Consider the following 23,616-nt stretch of genomic DNA (forward strand, 5'->3'; position numbering starts at 1 on the left):
CACTCACCTCAGCCTCCCAAAGGCGCGGGATTACAGGCTGAGCCACCGAGCCCACCTTCACACCCCGGTATTTTTCTTGATTTTTGTAGAGACAGGGTTTTGCTGTGTTGCCCAGACTGATGTCGAATTTCTGGCCACAAGTGATCCTCCTGCGTCAGCCTCCCAAAGTGCTGGGGTTACCAGTGTGAGCCACTGCTTCCAACCAAAGCTGCCTCCACTTTAAACATCACTTGCATGGGGAAGCCTTCCTGGATTTCCCTAGACTAGGTCATAGCCTTCCTCATGCTCTAACATAGCAGCAGGTACCCTTTCTTCAGAGCCCGTGTCAAAGTTGTGATGACCCATTTCTGAATGTGATGATTATATTAATGTCATTTCTCCACCCACCCTCCATTAGACTGTAAGCTTTATGAGGACAGTTACCCTATTGCCTAAAGATGGCACAGTGCCTGGGACATACTATTCACTCACTTCCACTTACTTGTGGAAGGAATAAAAGGGGAAAGGGAGAAAATAAAAGAGGGAGAAAGGACATGAGGTGAGGTATAGATCCAGGTGAGAGGTTATGAGCCCCACATAGAAGAAGCCTTGATGCCCAAAGAGTAGAGAGCAATGCCAGGGATGTAGGACTCCAAAGAATGAATTTACTTACTCCCTGGGTGCAGGAATAAGTAACTACAACTTCCTGGAGACAGCAGTTGGCCTGTCCTTGAAGAAGGGAGAGGAGGATTTGGGTGGGTGGAACTTTAAGAGGACAGGAAGGGACTATCAGAAAGGCCAGCTTCAGCCACCAGCTCTTCTCTCAGAAGAACCAAGCAGCTCTGTTCTTTTTTCCTCCACGCTGTCCTGCTCATCCTTTCTTTCCTTTTACAGCAAAACCCTCTTTAGGTAACATCCTTAAAACCACCTGAGCCTTTTTGCTTGAGACATTCGTCAGTCCCTGTTCCGTCTTCATTCGTATGTGAGTCAGTTGCCTCCTGCTGGGCTTCCACGGACACTCAAGATTCCTTACAGGCTATTATCCGCACATTACCTAGTATGAACTTCTAAAATTATAAAGCAGCCATTGCCTTGTTAAACTCTAGTGTGTCCCTGTGGCTCCTTGAGCTATGGCTGCCATGTTTCTTGACTTTGGCTTCCTCCCTTACCTTGGGGAGGTGAATCTCCTCTCTCTCTTTCTCTCTCTCTCTAATTTACTTTTAAATAAACTCTACTTTCTAATAAAAAAAATTAAATAAAATTATAAAGCAGATTTTACTTCTTAAAAGCCTTCCGTGGAGTATTTAAATTAAAGTATTTAGGGTATTTAAATACATTCTCAACTGTGGCCTATAAGACCATCCATCCTGTGGCCCCTGCCTGCCTTCTTCATTTTGTTTCACGCTACACGTCCTCTCTGTGTTTCTGCCACCTCTGCCTTCCTCCTGAACCCTGAACGCTCCAAGTTCAAGGGCCTCGTGAGGCCTGTGTACAGGACCAGGACTAGGGTGAGGCAAGTGAGACACACACTTGAGACACCATTTTTCAAGGTCACCTAAGTGATGTTCCCGCTATCCAGAGAACCCCAGAGTTGGCTTTTAATTCTTTCCCAATCTCTTCAAGTATTTCCACATGATCCTGTTTCCTTTCTTCCTTTTCTTTCTTTCTTTCTTTCTTTCTTTCTTTCTTTCTTTCTTTCTTTCTTTCTTGAGTTGGGGTCTTACTCTGTCACCCAGGCTGGGGTGCAGTGGTACCACCACAGCTCACTGCAGCCTCGATCTCTTGCTCACTCAGGTTCAGGCAATCCTTCCACCTCAGCCTCTCAAGTAGCTGGGACTACAGGCACATGCCACCACACCTGGCTAATTTCTTAATTTTTTTTGTAGAGATGAGGGTCTTGCTATGTTGCCCAGACTGGTCTCAAACTCCTAGGTTCAACTGATCCTCCAACCTTGGCCTCCCAAAGTGCTGGGATTATAGGTATGAGCCACTACACTCAACCTGTTTCATTTTTTTTAAAAGCACATAGATACTTCAATATGTATCTGCACTCATTCATTTGTTGCATTTATTGATGTGTTTCCCTGTTTATTTTCTGTCTGTCCATCTACTGGAAGGACAGGCCCATAAGGAAAATTTGGATTGCCTTGTGCATCATGGTGTCACTGTCATCTACGGCAGCACTGGGCACATAGTAGATGGTCAGTAAGTATCTGGTGAATGAATGAAGGTTCACATAGCTCAAATTGCATTCAGAAAAGCATCTGGAAGCTTAAAATGTGAACTGTGTCTAGCCAGGCAAAGAAAAGTAAAGATCCAAGCAAAGGACTTTGTTTATCTTGAGTTGATTTTTGCCTGTGTGATTTTAGGTTAATACTTTATGGAGACAGCCATTGTATTGAGAATTTTGTTTTGAAGGCAAATACTCCCACATTAAAAGTAGATTTGAGGCCAGATGCTCCCACCTATAACCCCAGCACTTTGGGAAGCTGAGGCAAGAGGATTGTGAGACCAGCCTGGGCAACATAGCAAGACCTCACCTTTACAAAAAAATTAAAAATTTAGCAAGGTGTGGTAAAAATTTAGCAGGTGCACCTGCAGTCCCAGGTACTAGGGATTCTGAGGTGAAGGATTGCCTGAGTCCAGGAAGTTGAGGCTTACTATGAGCTGCGATCGTACCACTGCACTCCAGCCTGGGAAACAGAATGAGATATTTGACTCAGAAAAATAAATAAATAAAAATAAAATAAGATTCAATTCTTACTGCTAAATGGCATGTGCATTCACCAGTTTCTGAAGTAAAATAGGCCCCAGAGAAATACTCTAAATGTGAGAGTTCACTTCTGACTCAGTCTGAAAGAAAGGTTTCACTGGAAAGCACAAGAGTTCAACGTCTAGAACTACGAGCTCTGTGTAAGGCAGGACATGTTAATATCAGATTCAGAAACAAAAACCACAGAAAACTATGTTTAAGCTCATCTCAGGGTTTCAGGGGCTAAATAATAAATCCTCATTCCTCATTTTCTTAACCAACCAATAATACATTCCTCCATTCATAAATGAGTTATTAGGCCTAGTGGAAGAAATAGAACATCCAGGATACAATTTTCTCCAGGGTCAGTTTGGGTTCACCTTCATGACCCTACAAGTGAGCCAGAGGAAGAAACAGCTCTATCATGCTTTCCCATGCATATAAAATTTCCTTTTCGGATGTCACGTTTGCTCACTTCCTTGAAATTCAGTAAAAGTTGTCAGTATTTTTAACTGGATATAAGTCCTTTTGTTGTCATATAACTCCCATTTACCTAAAGTTATTTATAAGTAGGCTACCCATTATATTTTTCTTTTTCTTTTTTTAAGATGAGGTCTCGCTCTGCTACCCAGTCTGGCCTTGAACTCCTGGCCTCAAGCAATCCTTCTACCTCGACCTCCCAAAGTGGTGGGATTAGAGACATAAGTCATCACTCCTAGCCTCTTTTTTTCAATATTTAAACAATCACAGAAATTATTCCTATTTGTTATAAAAATTCAAATGTAGGACTTTTTTTTTTTTTTTTACCCAAATCTACATATATTATGCCAAAGCATTTTTATTATTGTTATTGTTTCACCTAACACTGTATCAAGGAAGTGTCTATATGGGGACATCTAGATGCATTCATATGTTCTGCTGACATTTCTTGAGCACCTACTCTATGCCTGGCCCTGTGCAAAATGTGAGAAAGGCCATAGTGAACAGTAGAGGCAAGGCAGCCGCGCGCTGGCTGGTGTTCGAGGGAGGAGACAGAGAGAAAACATGTGACTGCACAGGCCATGGAGGCTGCAGCAGGATCAGTGGCAAGCCCAGGCAGCAGCTGGGGCTGAGCTAGGAGGAAAGATAGTCAGAGAAGGAACTTAGGTTGAGGCTGGCATCGGAAGGACAAGGAAAGAGCCAGTCAGGTAAAGAAATGGAGACATGTATTCTGGGCAGAGGGAACTGCAAGCACACTGACCCTGAGTTGTAAAAGGCTTGGCTTGTGTGAGGAACAGAGACTTGAGTGTGCAGAGTTCAAGAGAGAAGGGCAAGAGGAGGGCGGAGGCCAAGCCACACGGGACCTTGTGGATCAAGGAGTCTGGATTTGATTTCAGCTCCAACGAGAAGCTGCCAAGGGTTGAAGCAGGGTGTGATCTAGCCTATTTAACACAGAGAGGCTAGGCTCTGTGATTTCTGCCTGTCATCTCAGTGTTTGGGGAGTCTGAGGCGGGAGGATTGCTTGAGCCCAGGAGTTCAAGACCAGCCTGGGCAACATGGCAAGATCCCATCTCTACAAAAGAAAAAAAGAAGAAAATTAGCCAGTAGCCAGGCATGGTGGTGTGCACTTCTGGTTCCAGTTACTGGGAAGGCAACCTCGGCAACAGAGCAAGACTCTGTCACACACACACACACACACACACACACACACACACACACACACAAAGCCAGGAAGCCAGATAAAACCTACTGCAGTGGTCTTCTGGGTTGTAGTGTAGTACTCATACTAAAAGCTGTTCTTCAGTCACTTTATGTTTTAGCTGTCTTGTACCATTCTTCTTTCTGGGAGTACTTTGTCCAAAGTCATCCTACTTCATGTTTGGATGGAAAAGTGTCTGGTGTTTAACCTGGGTCAGGAGCGATGCTGAACTCAAGTAGTCTTTAGTAGCAAAGACTGAAAACAAGTTAGAATTCTGTTTTTTTGTTTGTTTTTTGATTTGAGTCGAATTCTCACTCTGTCACCCAGGCAGGAATGCAGTGGCATGCTCGTGGCTCTGCAGCCTCAACTTGCTGGACTTAGGCAATCCTTCTGCCTCAGCCTTCAAGTTGCCGGGACCACAGGCTTGTGTTCCCATGCCTGGCTGTTTTTGATTTATTGTAGAGACAAGGTCTCACCAAGTTGCCCTGCCTGGTCTCGAACTCATGGGCTGAGGCAATCCTCTTGCCACAGCCTCCCAAAGTGCTGGTATTACAGGTGTGAGCCACTGTGCCTGGCTGGAATTCTGTTAAATCAACTATGATTAATCTCAAAAGACAACATCAAACTTTCAGATTCTCATACTGATAAAAAAGCTAATGAAACAATTACACTAAAAATGGTCTCCATAATTTGGCTAAAGACATCAGTCTACTGTGTCTGTGGGCACTGGTCTTTTCTCTCATGTAGATGTCACTTTTTTTTTTTTGAGTTGGAGTCTCACTCCGTCGCCAAGGCTGGAGTGCAGTGGCACGTTCACGCTCCTTCCAGCATCGACTTACAGGGCTCCAGCGATCCTTCCACCTCAACCCTCCAACTAGCCAGAACTACAGGCATGGGCTACCATGCCCGGCTAATTTTTTTTTATTTATTGTAGTGACGAGTTCTCCCCATGTTGCCCGGGTTGGTCTCGAGCCCTTGGGCTCAGGCAGTCCACTTACCTTGGCCTCCCAAAGTGCTGGGCTTACAGGCTGAGCCACCCACGCCCGGCCCAGATGTCACTTTCATATAGTTATAATCACAACGCATGCCGATTTTGTATTTTGCTTTTCCATTCTTTTGTATAAATGTATTTCCATATATATACAAAGTCTCCAAAGTCATCATTTTAATGACTGAGTCATCTCATTGCAGGGACATCTTATCTACTTTATGTCTATGGGCAAATGGGTGAACTTAACTATTTTCTATGGTTCAACATTCCAATTGTTTCAAGGTATAATGAAAGTGCTGGAAAAATAATAGTGTCCCTAACATAGAACTGTCTCCTTTTAAAAAATACCTTCTTAGGATAGATTGCCCCAAGTAGGATAACTGTATCATAGGATAAAAACATTGCCCCAAGTAGGATAATTGTGTCATAGGATAAAAACATTTCCTCAATCATGTTGCTGCATCATCTTCCCCAGACACTGAAGCAACAAGTGTGGCCACAAAAAAATGACACTCTATTTGTTACCAGAACCATTGAGAAAATTATATTTCCAAGAAGGAAAAACAAAAGAACCCCATTGTTGTGATGTTCAAGCACATTATTTTTATAGACTTTGAATGTTATGACAAGAGAGGGAAAATACATAATATTTATACATGGGTGAGATTGTTTGATTTAAAGTCAGTGTTATATGTATGTAGATGAACACACTACCTACACTGTAGGATTTAAGTGGTGCCAAAATAACTCCTAAACTATCAGCAAAATCTCAGTCTCCCTAATTGATCGTTATAGGGGAGCCTGAAAAGTTCAAATGAATGAACTCTTTAGGTTGGGTCAGCATATCCCTTATCAAGGAACAAATAAAATATGAGAAGTATCCCATGAGCCATTGTTGACGGCTCCATAGCGATCTGTTTCCTTTTTAAACAGGGCCTAGGGCACTGAAATTCTCAGACAGACTGTAATTCTAGAAAAGTGAGGAAACAACAACAGGGCAACCAAATAGAATAGAGAGTTGGCACCGGGGTGCCAATTCCTTACTCTATCTGGGATTTAACTTTCTTGTTCATATAATCAGAGGATTGGACTAGATCAGTGGTTTTTCAGACATTTTGAGATATGGAACTCTTTTTAAATACAAAATTATATTGTCATCAGTATCCACACATATCAAACAGAGAGACGTGGATGTACTGTTTCACGCAGGACTGAGAGGTTGCCCAGAACCCTGCACCTTTTGGTCTGCCCTTGATTTTCAAGGATCCCCAAGGTGTCTTCCAACTCCATGACCCCATTCTCTCTAGGGTATAAATTGAACAGTAGAAATGAAAAGACAAGAACCAGTTTGAAAAATCTTTCACCTCAAAACCTCAATGTCTTCATCTCTAATACGATAAAGTGATCTCTAAAGACTCTTCCCGCTCAAAAATAAATAAATAAAAGTAGAAACTATGCAATTGTATCTCTCAGCCAATAATATGAGGAATTCACAAAAAGTGATGGGGACTAGCTAAACATGGAAACCTTTCCAGGAAGTAATGCCTCAAAAATGATTAATAACTGTGTGGCTCATAAGACAAGCACATCAGAATTCCAGCATGACCCTAATAATGAACCCCCCAAAAAGGAGGCAGACATTTCATATGTAACCAACACAAAATCTACAGCCAATATTTAATGAGTTCTTGTTGTGTTTCAGGACATTGAGTTAAGTGCTTTACAGGTATTATAACATAAGTAGTCTACTATATATACTATAGATATACTATACATAGCAACTACATGCAGTCGGCTATCTTATTTTGATCCCCATTTTACTGTGAGAAGATAGAGGTTTAAAGAAACTAAGTATCTTTTTCTAGGTTATACATCTGGGACAATGTTTAAAAAGGTGGATGAAATGTTCTTCAGTGGACATTCAGTGGACCTAAGCTTGTTTGGGTCTGAGAAGTCTTATACTAAAAGCTGATAAAGGAGAGTTGGGGCAAGGATTTGTTGGTGATTTTCTAGCACATTCTCATAGGGGTTTTGAGTGGGGACAGGCAGGGTTGCACCATTTTGCCTAGCAAGCTTACCTGAATAAAGGCACAAGCAACATCAATAACGATTTTTAAAACTCACAGTAGTCAACATCACCAAAAGGAGACGACTGAACACTTTGCTGTGTATTTTCTCACTTAATTCCTACAATTCTTTAGAGATGGTAAAAGTAATATTTTGTTTGAGAGAGGAAGCAACCAAGATATGAGGACATTAAGCAACTTGTCCAAGGGCACGGCAGTGGTGAGAGTGTGAAGGTAACACTTGCCCTGGCATGTCATGATTCTCTGCACTTTGAACCCACACTTTTTTTTGTTTTTTTAGTTAGATTCTCACTCTGTCGCCCTGGCTGGAGTGCAGTGGCATGCTCACAGCCACTTCACCTCAACTTGCTGAGTTCAGGTGATCCTTCTGCCTCAGGCTGTAGCTGGATCTACAGGTACGTGCTACCATGCCTGACTTATTTTTTGATTTATTGTAGAGACGAGGTCTCACCAAGTTGCCCAGGCTGGTCTCGAACCCCTGAGTTTAGGCAACCCTCTTGCCTTAGACTCCCAAAGTGCTGGGATGACAGGCATGAACCACCACGCCTGGCTGAGTCACATTCTTAGTGTGACTTTTTCTGCTAGCTTTTCTGGTTACCCAAGTAGAATTACCTTTTGTAAAAATCTGCTGAAAAACTGACACAAGCGTCTCGGCCAGTCTGTCACTGCGAGTTTGTGAGATTCCCCAGTCTATTGTGACTTTGCAGGGTATGCTTCGTTCACTTGGCCTCTGTGGGCTGACAAAGATGAGCTCCTGGACTTGGAAACTTGAGAATCTATCCCTGCTCCTGGGGTGACCTCTGACAAGGAATGACACTGTATAAACCCCAGCTCCATTTTGTTTACCAGAATAAGAGCGGTGACCCCTTCTTGGGCCCTCCCTGGAAGTAACATTCCGTGAATGCTATATCCCGAGTGTTAGTGCAAGGGGGGCCAAGAGAAGTTAACCCAGGAGCCCAGCAAGTAAGATTGAGGACACTAACCCCAAACCCCCTCTTTTTCACAGGCCAGTTTTATGACACAAATCCAATTTGGTATTTCTCAAAATAGAGTATCTCTTGGAGCACACAAGATGGACAAATCTGGTTTTAACTTGTCTTCAATACTTATGTGTTACAATTTACATTAGAAAGGAACATTTAAAAATTTGTGGTGGTGATTTAACATTTGCTTCTAGAATGAATTTTTTTAAGTAAGCCTGGCACAGTGGCTCACATCTGTAATTCCAGCAATTTGGAAGGCCAAGGTGGGAAGATCCCTTGATCCCAGGAGCTTGAGTCCAGCCTGGGCAGCATAGTTTGACTTCACCTTTACAAAAAATAAAAATATTAGTTAGGCTTGGTGGCATGTATTTGTAGTCCCAGCTACTCAGGAGGCTAAAGTGGGAGGATTGCTTGAGCCCAGGGGTTTGAGGTTGCAGTGAACTATAATCTCACAATTGCACTCCAGTCTGGAGCACAGAGCAAGACCTTGTATCAAAAAAAAAAAAAAGGCCAGGCACAGTGCCTCACACCTGTAATCCCAGCACTTTGGGAGGCACAGATGAGACGATTGCCTGAAATAGGGGTTTGAGACAAGCCTGGGCAACTTGGTGAGACCTCATCTCTACAATAAATCAAAAAATTAGCCAGGCATGGTGGCCCGTGCTTGTGGGTCCAGCTACTTGGAAGACTGAGGCAGAAGGATTACCTGAGCTCAGCAGGTTGAGGCTGCCATGAGTGTGCCACTGCACTCCAGCCTGGACTATAGAGTGAGACTCCAACTCAAAAAAAAAAAAGCAAGATATAATCAACAGTATCCTTAGCACTACGTAGCTGGGTGGTTTTTAAAAAATGTTTTAAAAATCCTTGCCAGGTGTGGTGGCTCACGCCTGTAATCCCAGCATTTTAGAAGGTGCAGACGAGAGGATTACCTGAACCCAGGGCTTCAAGATCTGCCTGGGCAACTCAGCAAGATCTCATCTCTACAATTTAAAAAAAATTAGCCAGGCATGGTGGCAGGTGCTGTGGTTCCAGCTACTTGGAAGGGTGAAGTGGAAGGATCACCTGAGCCCAGGAGGTCAAGGCAGCAGTGGCTGTGAGCATGCCACTGCACTCCAGCCTGGGTGACAGAATGAGACTCCAACTCCAAAAAAAAATGTTGTTTAAGTGGAAAAAAAGTAAGTCAATTTAAAGACTCATTAAGTATACAGATCCATTTGAGGGAACGAGAGAATGGTGGAATTTGCAAGGGTAGGTGGAAAGTAAAAACAAAGCCCGTGGGATAGAAGCATGAAGGATGGTGCATGATGATTTGCTTGTATTTATTTATTTACTTACTTACTTATTTTTGAGTCGGAGTCTCACTCTGCCACCAGGCTGGAGTGCAGTGGCGCACTCCCGGCCACTGCAGCCTCGACCTCCTGGTTTCCAACGATCCTTCTGCCTCAGCCTTTCAAGTAGCTGGAACTACAGGCATGTGCCACTACGCCCAGCTAATTTTATTTATTGTAGAGACGAGGTCCCACCTAGTTGCCCAGGTGGATCTTGAACCCATGGGCTCAGGCAATCCACTTGCCTCGGCCTCCCAAAGTGCTGGGATTACAGGCTGAGCCACTGAGCCCGGCCAATGATTTGCTTTTAAATAGTTCAGTAAGTGAAATATAATAACCCTCACTGGACATTTGGTGGCACAGAGGTGCACACACAGAGTTCAGGGCACCTGGAGACAGACAGAAGCACAGAAGAGCAGGAAAGGGGGAGAGAGACGCCTTCCCAGTCCCAGGCTTTGCCAGATGCACTGCCAACAAGCCAGCCTGCTGCCACACACTCACCCAGGTCTCTCAGAATTCAAGAAAAGGTTGTTCCAATTCCAAATAAATTCATTATAAATCTCAGTGTTATTAGGTTAGGATAGTTCACATTGCTTTCAAAATAATATACTTGGTTCACAAAACAGGATGAACTGTTGTTGGAATGAACCCTTGCTCCCCTGCCTCTGTGCCTGTTGGACTTCCCATCTGTGCATTAATAATCACTTTTGAGTTGACATGGGGGTACACGCCCAACTACCAGGAAGGCTGAGGCAGGAGGATCATTTGAGTCCAGGAATTCGAGGTTGCAGTGGGCTGTGATCACACCACTGCACTTTAGCCTGGGTGACACAGTAAGACATTGTCTGAAAAAAAAGTTGCAAAATGTTATACAGTAACAAATCTCCCCTCCATGTCCCAAGCCACCCTATTTCCCTGCCTGAAAACAACCAAGATAGTCTATTTCTTATAAATTCTTCCAATGATAGTTTATACATATGTATGTAATACAAATAAACATTCTCTGTCCTGCCTTTTTATTTTTATTTTTTTTCTGCTCTGTGTTCTGTTTCCTTTTGTCCTTTTTATACAAGTGGTAGCACACGTTATATACACATCTTGGTTTTATTTTTGTTTTTGCTTTTTTGAGCTGAATTCCCCTTTGTTGCTCGCCCAGGCTCATGGTTCACAGCAACTTTGACCTCCTGGCTTCCCAAGTAGCTGGGACTCTGAGTACAAACTGCCACGCCTGGCCAATTTTTAAAATGTTTTTGTAGAGACAAGGTCTTGCTATCTGCTCAGGCTAGTCTTGAACTCAAGCAATGGTCCTGGACTCAAGCAATCCTCTCGCCTCGGCCTCCCAAAGTGCTGGGATTACAGGTGTGAGTCAGCACACCTGGCGTCTACACAGATTTCTTAACCTTTCTTCTAGTTGGGTAACAATATAACCAATGCTCAAAAAGGGTCTTCATTCTTTTGTTATGGTTGCACAATGTTTAACCAGATGGATACAAAGTTTCTTTTCAAGGAAGGACATTTAATCTTTTTCTAGGTTTTTGTTATTGCAAACATGAGGAATGACTAACTTTGTAGATATGTCAGTTTCCATGAGTATGTCTACAACAGTGGTTCCCAACCAAAGATGATTTTGCTCACCAGGGGACAATGGCAGATTTAGGAAATTTTTGGTTGACGTAACTGGGGAGGCAGGTGCTACTGGCATCTGGGGGGTAGAAGCCAGGGATGCTGCTAGATATCCTGCAATTTCACAGAACAGACTCATAACAAAGAATTAATCAGGCCAGGCGTGGTGGCTCAAGCCTGTCATTCCAGCACTTTGGAGGGCTGAGGTGAGAGGATTGCCTGAGCCCATGGGTTCGAAAACAGCCCGGGCAACTTGGTGAACCTCGTCTCTATAATAAATCAAAAAATTAGCTGGGTGTGGTAGCACACACCTGTATTTCCGGCTACTTGGAAGGCTGAGGTGGAAGGATCGCTGGAGCCTAGCAGGTCGACGCTAGGGTGGTCGTGAGCGTGCCACATTCCGCATTCCAGCCTGGGGGATGGAGTGAGACTCCAACTCAAAAAAAAAAAATTGATCAGCCCCAAAATGTCAGTAGTGCTGAGGCTGAGAAGGCCCCATCTATAGAAAACATTTCTAAAAGTGGAATTGCTGAGTCAAAGCATACCTGCATATTATTTTGTTGAATATGAGCAAATTACTCTCCTCAGAAGTTGCACCAATGAACATTCCCCAGAACCACAAGGGAGCAGTCTGTTTTCTCAAAACCTCACCAGTGCCATTATCTTATATTTTGATCTTTGCTAGTCTGATAGGTTTTAAAAAATAGTATCTATGTATGGTTTATTTGCATTTATGTTATCATAGTGACTTTGAACATTTTTCCATATGCACAAACATTATGATAAATAATAAACATATTCCTTTTGCCCATTTTTCTGTAAGATGATTAGTGTCTTAGTAATTTGTAGGAGCTCTTTATCTATTAGCTCAAACTTTGTGCGGACTAGTTTTAACCTACATACTCATTGTCAAGAGATTTTACACCCCCCCCCCCCCATCATTCTGGGAACCTTATTCTAAATCATTTCCATTAAGAGTTTTGTCATAGTGTACACTGTTATCACTTTCTGCTGCATACTGGGTCTTTCTCGCTGTTCCTTCAATCAGTCAATTCACAAATACAAACAGAACATTGCTTCTGTGCAAAGGACTATTTCCTGAAATGGAATGAAGTTGTTATTAACTTACATTCTTTGGCTACTGAGTCTTCAGTGCTTGGGAAAATAAAAGATGCAAAGAATATATTCTTTCAAACTCATTAAATTCTGGGAGAAAGAAGGACTTTGAAAGAGTGTTCACAGACCAGAAATGCTTAGCCAATGTTCGGGACACCTTCAGGATCTGTTCTATACTTGGCATATATCACTTATTCTTGCTTTTAGTTTCCACAAAGTTCTTTTCTTTCTGCACACGCACAAAGGCAAATCTAAACAATCATGCTAGGATTATGTTATCTTTACCTAACATAAATGGGGCTTGAGAATTATTCCCGAATCATTGCTTCATTTATAAGATAAAATATGTCCACATAAAATCACACTGAATTGCTTTATCAGAATCTATGAAGAAAATGCCTGTCACTTGAGAACGTGGAGGGACTGTCATGTTCTTGAACCTTCATGGATACAGAAAAGTAGGGAGCATGTGGGGCCTAGCTGTGAGGTTACAGAGCCAAGGAGTTGTACCTTTTTGCACTCCCAGCCTTAGACTTGGCCCCCTTGGCCTCTCTCTTCATCGTCCACCTACGCTGTGTTACACTGTGGTGTTTTTAAAACTTCTGACTGCACTAAAATATTGCTTTTATTTTTCTGCTGTTCATCCTGCTTTCAGTCACTGCAAAAACTTCAAATATCATAGAAATATATAACCTAGGCCGGGCTCAGTGGCTCAGCCTGTAATCCCAGCACTTTGGGAGGCCGAGGCGAGTGGATTGCCTGAGCACGCGGGTTCGAGACCCACCCGGGCAACTTGGCAAGCCCTCATCTCTACAATAAATCAAAAACTAGCCAGGCTTGGTAGTGCGCGCCTGTAGTTCTGGCTACTTGGAAGGCTGAGGCAGAAGGATTGCCGGAGCCCAGCAGGTCGAGGCTGCAGTGGCCGTGAGCATGCTACTGCACTCCAGTCTGGGCGACAGAGTGAGACTCCAACTCAAAAAAAAAAAGAAAAGAAAAGAAATATATAACCTTGACTGTGAAATTCTGCTCCAGTGGAACCTACAAGGGAGAACCAGTGTTAGCAGCTTGGAATATTGTTCTTCTTATATTATATCTTTGGTTATTGCATATACTAATGTATGTATATTTTTGTGATTTTTCTGTTTGTTAACATCTCAGTAGACATCTTTTTCTTCCTCCTGTTTTAATCTTAGATTCGGGAGTATACATGGATGTTCATTACATGAACAGATTGTGTGGTGGTAGGGACAGGGTCTCAAGTGGCCCATTCCCCAGATAGTGAACACTGTACCTCATAGGCAATTTCTGACCCTAACCCCTATCCTCACCTCCCCTCTTACTGGTGTCCATCTATTATTACCATCTTTGTGACCATTTAGCTCCCACATAAGAGTGAGAACATGAGGTGCTTGGTTTTCCGTTTCTGTATATACTAACGTATATTTTATCTCTTTTTCCAAAAAATGAGATGATGCTTCATCTATTGCTTTAAACCTGCTTTTTTACAGTTAATATATATTTTTGTTCCCCCATAGAAATCAACTTTATTATTTGTTAATGGCTACAGAATAGTCACAGGATGAATGAATGATAACTAACTGAACTATTTGTTTATCGATGGATATTTAAGTTTTTCTTATTTTATTTCTTTTTGTTTTGTTTCATTTTGCTTTTCCCCTTTAGAGGTTCACCCTTGAGAACCAGATATTTGCATTTTTCTCGTTTCTTTTGGTGTAGCACATAATGGTGCTATGAACATCCTTTTCTCTATATACATTTTGAACAAATGTTTTCATTGGATAAATCCTATCGGGGAAATGTGTTTATTTATTTTAGTTAATTGGGGTTTTGTTTGTTTGTTTTTGTAGAGATGAGGTTTTGCTATGTTGACCGGACTAGTCTTGAACTACTGGCCTTAAGTAGTCCTCTTGGCTTGGCCTCCCAAAGTGCTGGGAATACAGGCATGAGCCATTGCACCAGGTCTGTCTTTTTTTTTTTTTAAGACAATAAAATAAATACATGTTTGAGACAAAATATTAAAACAGTACAGAAGACTATGAGGTAAAAAGAAAAAGTTCTCTTTCCACTCCCTACTCCCAAACCCCAGGACCACCCTACAGGTATCTGCTCTTAATAGCTTTTTATGAAAAAATAATTCATTATTTTAGTAGAGAATCCTAAAAATGTCCTCTGAAAACTGTATGCGAATATAGTACTTTTTCTTTTCTTTCCTTTTTATCCCCCCTCTCTCTCTCTTTGTAAAATTCTCACTTTTTCTTTTGGGTCTCCAGGGTGCTACTATTGACAAGATGGTTTTGACAAGATGGCCGGATTTAAGGGAAGCTAAATTTTTTTTCCCCACAGCACAGCTGTTGGTGTAGTAAACCACAGTGTGAAAACACCTAGGTGGAGAAAGCCAGGCAGAGCAGCTATGAAGAGGCCTTGTGGAAGAGAGGAAGCAAAAGAAGGCGGGTGTGAGATGGATCATCGTTTCCTGACTTTCCATGGGTCTAGGGAGCCTTGGCGTCAACTGCCTCAGCTCCAGACCTTCCCAGAGCATCAAAGCGCTGAGGGGTTAGAGCCAGCTGAAGATGGGCTGGGAGGAGCCAGAAACAGCACACGACAGTTTGCATGGTGTCTTCCATGGAGACAGCAATGATCACAGCTTTACGGGGTATCAAGCAATATGCTGGGTGCCTTCCTGTAGCACAGGTCCTAGGAGCCCTGAGCGGCAGCTGTCAGTATCTCCATTGCTGGTGGAGAACTGAGAGAAATAAGAATGGCTAAGAGAACTGAGCTCAGTGAGCGGAAACAGCTTGCCCAAGGTCATCTGTCACTGCAGGGAGTCAAACCCTGGCTTTTCTGAGTTCCAAATCCCTGTTTTTCTGCCCCCACCATTTGAGGGCTCCCTTTGTCGTAAGGCTCAGAAAACTGAGTTAGGAGAATGGGAGGGGATCTGTGGGTCACCACAGGCAAGTTTTATAGCGGGGATGAAATCAGAATCCAAGAAGATTCCTAAAGCTAATTTTAGAACTGATGTTCTGCATTTTGCTGTGGGTGGAAAAAACAACCCTAAAATCAGTCACTTCAGTTTCGTTTCATAATGAATCAGTTTTAATTTCACTTGTGTCATTGTGTGAGTTCAGATGGGTATAATGCTAAACTATACCCAGAAGAGGCATTGAGCAATATATTTGTCATACCTTGCTAAAATCATCATCAGAAAGATTTCCTGATCTTAAGGAAACTCTGATAAATGTTGTTATGATAGCCGGGCACAGTGGCTTACACCTGTAATCCCAGCAGAGGCAAGAGGACTGCTTGAGTTCAGTAGTTCAAGATCAGTCTAGGCCACATGGCGAGATCTCATCTATACAATGAAATAAAAATAATAGCTGGGTGTGGTGGCATGTGCCTATAGTTCCATCTACTTGAAGGCTGAGGCAGAAAGATCACCTGAGCCTAGTAGGTCGAGCATGCCACTGCACTCCAGCTTGGGTGACAAAGTGAGACACTGACTTCAAAAAAAAAAATGTTGTTAAGTAGCTACTACTATTACAGTGTAATCTCATAAAAATTCCTTAAGTGATATTTTGAAAAATACTTTCCCAGTTGACGCCTAAAATTTTATTATCAAAGTTCCTTCTCAGCTTAAAGTCACTGATATCTGTCCTAACACAAACTCCTCAAAAACAAGCCAAGCTTTGAACTATCTGTCAAGTTGTAACTTAGATGTGTTGAGGGAAGGTTTCAATACGAAAGTGGGAAGGGTGGAGAAAGCTAAAACCCTGTGAGAGTGAAGGTAACAGTTGGGAGGACCAGACCCCTTTCTTGATTTACCCCAATTTTACAAATAATTGGCAAACTAAACAAATGACTCATTGTCAAAATCACCAGCATCACTAGTTAAAAGTTAATATTTGTCTTCCCAGATGATGGCTCCTGATTGCATAGTATCTGCCCAAAAGAAAACCACCAAAGAAAATGTAGACACCTAGACGTCTTGTTTTATGGGCAGTATTTGGAGAAGGAAAGGAAAGGAAGTAACGTTTGAGTGATCAGTTTATCTTTTCAATATTTTAATTTGCTAATAGGTTGATGTAGTTCTTTCCTTTTCTTTTCTTTTATCTTTTCTGAGTTGGAGTCTCACTCTGTTGCCCAGACTGGAGTGCAGTGACATGCTCACGGCCACCGCAACGTTGACCTGCTAGGCTCAGGCAATTCTTCCGCCTGGAACCACAGGCGTGCACTACACACCCAACTTACTTTGTGATTTATTGTAGAAATGAGGTCTTACCAACTTGCCCAGGCTGGTCTCGAACCCGGGCTCGGGCAATCCACTGGCCTCGGCCTCCCAAAGTGCTGGGATTACAGGCTGAGCCACCTCGCTGGGCCTATGTTGTTCTTTCAAATCCTCTAAATTAACTCAATGATTCAAGAGCTATTATCATGCAACTTTTAGAAAATGAGGCAACTGAGAGGTTTAGACATTTGTTTGAGGTTGCATAGCTCGTAAGAAACGGTGTTTAGGATTGAAACCCGTCTGTCCAACCTAAAGCTCCAATTCTCCCTTAATCTGCCTCACCAGAATAGAAAGCTGAGAATCTGCTACTTTTCAAAAAGCTAGAGATGTCCTCTTTCCATGGATATCAGACATAACTTCTCATCACTGTATCTGCTTTGTGAGTCTAACAGCAAAAAAAGGACAATATTATTGGGACCAAAAGGAGTGGCTATTTTTTTAAAAAATAGAGATGAAATTTCACTAAGTTACCCAGGTGAATTTTGAACTCCTGCAGTCCTCCTGCCCCAGCCCCCCAAAATGCTGGGATTATAGGTGTGAGCCACCAAACTCGGCCCAAGTGGCTATTCTGAGGAATCAGGGAAATGTGTTCCACCTTTGAAATCCGGCATAAGCATTGCTTAACCAAATGGGGCAGAAACACAACTCTGCCAGGCCATGGAGAAACAGGTTGTGCAATTTATTTTCCAGCATTGGGCTCAAGGAATGAAAATCTTCAGTGGAAAATCGGGGCTTGTGCAAAGCCAGGAAGCAGAGTACTGAGGTGCTCAAGCTCTGGAGTCCTAGAGTTGAACTTGTATGTTGCTCTTCTACTTATTAAAACAGTTGGCCTCTCTGAATCTCAATTCTTTCACCTCTAAAATGGGGCAATAATACTTTGTAAGATTATGATTAAATGAGATGGAACACTGAGTGGTTAAAGTATGGGAAACACTTGAAAAAGGTATTGTCCTTTTTTTCTGCCTCTCTTTGAAATTCACAACTCAAATTCTATTTCATACAAAATATCAACAAAAGGCCATCCCAGGTGGGCTCCGTGTCTCAGCCTGTAATCCCAGCACTTTGGGAGGCCGAGGCGAGTGGATGGCCTGAGCCCGTGGGTTCAAGACCAGCCCGGGCAACTTGGCAAGACTTCGTCTCTACAATAAATCAAAAACTAGCCCGGCGTGGTAGCACGCCTATAGTTCCAGCTACTTGGAAGGCTGAGGCGGAAGGATCACCGGAACCCAGCAGGTAGACTCTGGGGAGGCCGTGAGCGTGCCACTGCTCTCCAGCCTGGGCAATGGAGTGAGACTCCACCTCAAAAAAAAAAAAAAAGCCGTCCCCTCATCTGTTAGGCAGTGCACATTTGTGAGGAACCTGGTGCTGACCCATGTGTAGACGACCTGCTTCTGGTTGGGGTTTCAGACATAGCAGAGCAGAGTCCTTGCTGTGGTCTGTTGAAAGTCAGCCTTCGACACAAGCATTGTAAAATAAAAAAAAGAAAGACAAGAAAGAAGAAAAAAAAGAAAGAGAAAGATTAACATAAAAAGAAAAAAGGATATAAAAGCTGACTACACAAGCTTGCCGTTGTGCAAATTTGTAGGCACCGTCATCATGGACTGTGTTTGACACATATCAGATGTCCAGGATGAAACGTTAGACTGTGAGGACAGCGTAGCCTTGAACGTGGCCAAGAAAAGAGACAAGGGTGAACAAGGTCCTGTGACTTTCACCCCAAGGGATGCAGACAGAATAACAAGTATGAAGGAGGGCAGATTTTACTTGGTCTGTCTCTTTCTCTGGTGGCTTTTGTGTGGTTTCCTTGGAAGGTTTTACCCTGGCATTTTTCAGAAATAGCACAGTACTTTGAGATGATTACAGACAATTACCGTTTCCCAGAGACTGAACTGTGTTAGACTGACTGGCCAGTTGCTCCCCAGGGACCTCCTGGTGGGGGGGTGCACAGCTGGTCCTGCTGCTTACCAAGTATCAGATCCTGTGAGACACAAGGAGAACTGACCCAAGACTTCTGGACAGACTGACAAGACAGGATGGATTGTGAGGGGGCCAGACACTCATTTGGAAATGAGAGTGAGGTTGATGGTGGAATGTGAAATCCACTCTAGCACTAAAGCAAGCCTGGGCCGAGCGCAGCAGCTCACACCTGTAATCCCAGTGCCTTGGGAGGTCAGAGCAAGAGGATCACTTGAGGTTAGGAGTTCGAGACCAGCCTGGGCAAAATAATGAGACCTGCCACTCCAAAAATAAAAGAGCAAGCCTGAGAGTAGATTTACCCAACAGGTTGTTCAGACACAAATGTTTCTTAAAATCCATGCTCGGGGATGGCACAGTGGTTCATGCCTATAATCCCAGCACCTTGGGAAGCTGAGGTAAGAGGATTGCTTGCACCCAGGAGTACAAGACAAGCCTAGGCAACATAGGGAGACCTAGTCTCTACAAAAATAAAAATAAATTAGTCAGGCATGATGGGGGGCACCTGCAGTACCAGCTACTCAGGAGGCTGAGATGGAAGGATCTCCTGAGTCCAGGAGGTCAAGGCTGCAATAAGCTGTGACTGTGCCATTGCATTCCAGCTTGAGCAACCAAGTGAAATCCCAACTCAAAAAACAAAACAAACAAAAAAATCCATGCTTGGAACCAGTTAATAGTAATAAACCAAAGGAAATCATCTGAGTTGAGAGGAGAAATACTCTAGGAAAACTGGGAGTCTCACTGTCCACTAAAGTAGTCACCAGCCACGTGTAGCTGCTGAATGCTTGGAAGGCATGAGTGCAAACTGAGACATGCTGTACAATATAACAAGGTCAAAGACTTAGTACAAAAGACAAATATAGCTCATTAATTTTTCATGTGTACAATGTGAAATGATACTATTTTCAATATTGGGTTCAACATAAGAGCTACAATTAATACCACTTACTGTTTTTCGGAGTGTGCCTACTGGAAAATTATAAATTACATGCATGATTCACGTGATATTTCTATGGGCAGTATGGCTTTAGAACTTCATGTGGGATTTTTGTTCTTATTCACAACTCCAGTTGACATTTGCCTCCACTTCGTGCCCAGATCACAATGATGCTGTTAGCAACCGGTGCTTGACAATACTCTTCCAGCCCAGGACTTTGCTCTGACCATTCACTCTACCTCGGATGTTCACTCCCCTAAACCTTCTCACAGATGGCTTCTGCTTGACTTTCTGATCTCTTCTCAAATGTCCTTTCTCCAGAAGGGCCTGCCCCAGCCACAGGCTGATCACATTCACCTGTCCTCCCAGCACCTGTGTGTCTTGTCAGCTTTCCCAGCTGTCTTCCTTCCAGCTGTACTATGAATCCCATGAAACAGACCATGGGCTCATCCCTGCAGTTCCTGAACTCAGAATAGCACCTCACTCACAGCTGACCCTCAGTAGATATTTCCTGAATGGCTAACTGCACTAGCCTTAAATCTGGTTAAAATTGTTTAAATGGTGTTTCAACTTGGCGCACTTTGATTTAGCCAACTGAGCACTGCTGGGGCCAGTCACAGCTGAGCAGTGGGGCTAAGGAAAATGTCCTGGTCTTGTCTTGCATTAAAGAGCTCAGAACTCAGTAGGTGCCAAAGACAAAGATGTCAGCAAACGGAGTTGTCTGTTGTTTCATTTCACTGTGTATACTGCTAAGGAAATAACCCAGTGGAGGCCAGAACAAGGTAACCTCAAAGATCAGGCTCCGTGCTTACCAGTAGCTGCAGATGACAGTGAAAAAGCCAGCTTCTCTGTGCTCTTCTGTTTGTGAAAAACAGATGGACCATTCCAAGGAACTGCAATTATGGGCAGGAGCAGGGTGTATATTTCTAGCTGTGGGAGACTCTAAATTAGAAGATACTTTGAGTCCAAAGGCACATGTTTTCAGAGGATTTTAAGGGATAACAAACCTCTTAATATATCATTAGATTATAAAAACAAGTTCTGGACAGAACCCGCTTTATTTATATATAACCTAGAAATGTACATGAGAAAGACAACCTGTACCAAATGGTTAACCTTGGCTACCTCAGGCTTATGGGGAAGGGTGACTAATAAGTTACTATAAATAGTTCCCTCACATATTTCTACATAGTTTTTATTTATTACAATAAACATGGATAGATTTTGTACTTTCAAAAAAATGAATCAATGGTCAGGTGCTGTGGCTTACACTTGTAGTCCCAGTGTTTTGGGAGGTTAAGGAAAAAGGATCCCTTGAAACTAGGAATTTGAGACCACTGGACAACATAGCGAGACCCTTTCTCTCCAAAAAAAATTGAAAAATTATCTGGGCATGGTGATGCATGCCTGTAGTACCAGCTACTTGGGAGGCTTAGGTGGGAGGATCGCTGGAGCCCAGGAGTTCGAGGCTGCAATGAGCTATGATTGTGTGACTGCACTCTAGCCAAGGTGACAGATTCTGTCTCCAAAAAGTACTTAATAAATAATAATTTGGCTGGGCTCAGTGGCTCAGCCTGTAATCCCAGCACTTTGGGAGGCCGAAGCAAGTGGATTGCCTGAGTCTGCGGGTTTGAGACCAGCCTGGGCAACTTGGCAAGACCTTGTCTCTACAATAAATTAAAAAAAAAAAAAAAAAATTGGCCAGGTGTGGTAGTGCATGCCTGTAGTTCCAGCTACTTGGAAGGCTGAGGCGGAAGGATTGCTAGAGCCCAGCAGGTCAATGCTGGAGTGGTCATGAGCATGCCACTGTACTCCAGCCTGGGCGACGGAGTGAGACTCCAACTCAATAAATAAATAAATAATGCTAAAAAAAGGAATAAAGTAGTTTTGATAAAGAAATTAAAAACAAAACACCACAAAGTTTTCTATATTCAATAAGGTCTATTTCTCAGGTCTGGAATTTTTTTTTTTTTTTAATCTCAGTTCTGTGACTCACCTACTAAGGCAAAGATCTGCTTCCAGCCTGAGGACCTAAAAACAGGAAGTAAAGACTGAGATCACTTTCTGGAGAATTTGATGGTATCATAGCTCCCTGAATGCCAGTCAAGGACATAAATATATATATATATCTCACAACTCTCAGGTCAGGAGCGGTAGCTCACCCCTGTAATCCCAGCACTTTGGGTAAAGGCAGAAAGGTTGCTTGAGCCCAGGAATTTGAGGCCAGACTGCGCAACATAGCGAGACATTGTCTTTACATAAATTTAAAAATTAGTTGTGTGTGGTGGCACACACCTGTAGTTCCAGCCCCTTGAGAAACTGAGCAGAAGGATCTCCTGAGTCCAAGAGGTCGAGGCTGTGGTAAGCCGTGATCATGCCACTGCAATTCAGCCTGGGCAACAGAATGAGACCTTGTCTCAAAAAACAAACAAAAAACTATCTTGCAATAGTTAGTGCTTTCTTAACCTCATTAATTGAGAAGCTACCCTTTATTGAGGGTACCTACTCTAAACCAATAATTAGTTTATATCATCCTATTTTATACTCCAATCAACCCTTAAAAGGTAGGCATATTACCCTCACTTATCAGATGTAGCAGCCTCTGGGAGGCTTGATGAATTGCCTGAGGACACAGACCAATGGTGAACCTTTCCAATCTCATGCTAATTTCACCACCCACTGCTACCTGTTTTTTAAAGAATAAGGTATAATGAGTTTGGGCCACAGTCCCAAAGGACACAGTCCCAAACACTATTATGCTGAATATTAAAATCTGAAAGCTCAAAATTCTAAAAAAAAATTTTAATCATTATTTAAAAGATACTTATTTAAATTTTTAAAGAGAGGATTTGTGTAAGAGACATATAAAAACACAACAGAACACTTCATAGACTACACAATAAAATAGGCAATAATGACACATATTTTTGCAAACATAAACACTTGGGTATACTAACAATAGTCACATAAGAACAGACTGAATAGTCATAAAGAAATTGCTTATTTAACTGGCTATCTGAAATACCATGATGGATAACCTAAATCTTTTGATAAAATCAATCAAAAACATCAGAAGAAAAGCCTGTCCTAGCACTAAGAGAGAGACCAATCTGCCTTCTGTATTTGCTCTCTCTAGACCCTGGCCAACTGGATGGTGCCACCCACATTCAGGACAGCTCTTTCTCACATGATCCACTCAAACTCACACACTAATCTCCTCTGGAAAAGCCATCACAGATAAACCCCCAAATAATACTTTACCAGGTTTCTAGACATTCCCTAAGCCAATCAAGTTGACACCTAGAATTAAGTCCACAAGTTCATCCCAATGTCATTTTTGCCAAGTGTCATTTTGGCACCCATATGCAACTCCTGAAACCATATTAAACTTTCAAATAAAGAAAATAATAAAGTAATAGTTCTGTCTGACATGATGAAACTATCTTGCATACAACAGAAAACGCACTAATCGTGATTTTTAAGGTTTTACATGTTAGGGATTTAGACTTACGGCATTTGAGATTGTATCTTTCGGGACTGATCAGCACTGGGTACAACGATGTGTTTTGCGATAGGTTCCATAGATGAATTAAACTCTATTTGCAATGGCAGCCCAATTATGGACACCTGTGAGAGCCTTTGTCTCTCCAAAAGCACTTTTTCAACTAGTCTTCCTTGGAATCTGATAGTCCACTCATAGAATATGTCTTATTAGATAAGGCATTGGATCCCTTGAGTTTCACTCTCTAAGCACAGAGACCCTTAGAAATGGCTAACATGTAACATCATAAATCAAAAACACCATCAAGTGAATTAGTTATCAGGAAAATGCATCTAGAAAGCTTCTAAGGGAATAAAACTGGTG

General features: G+C 42.5%; 1 protein-coding gene across 1 annotated transcript in view; it reads left to right on the forward strand.

Annotated features, from left to right (window-relative positions):
- Nucleotides 1–23,616, forward strand: part of ITK (IL2 inducible T-cell kinase) — an 84,305-nt gene that overhangs the window by 6,386 nt on the left and 54,303 nt on the right. The gene's annotated exons all lie outside the window — the stretch shown is intronic.

This window comes from Carlito syrichta, unplaced genomic scaffold (genome assembly GCF_000164805.1).
Source record: "Carlito syrichta isolate Samal-C Ts95f unplaced genomic scaffold, Tarsius_syrichta-2.0.1 Scaffold301856, whole genome shotgun sequence".
Taxonomy (NCBI): domain Eukaryota; kingdom Metazoa; phylum Chordata; class Mammalia; order Primates; family Tarsiidae; genus Carlito; species Carlito syrichta.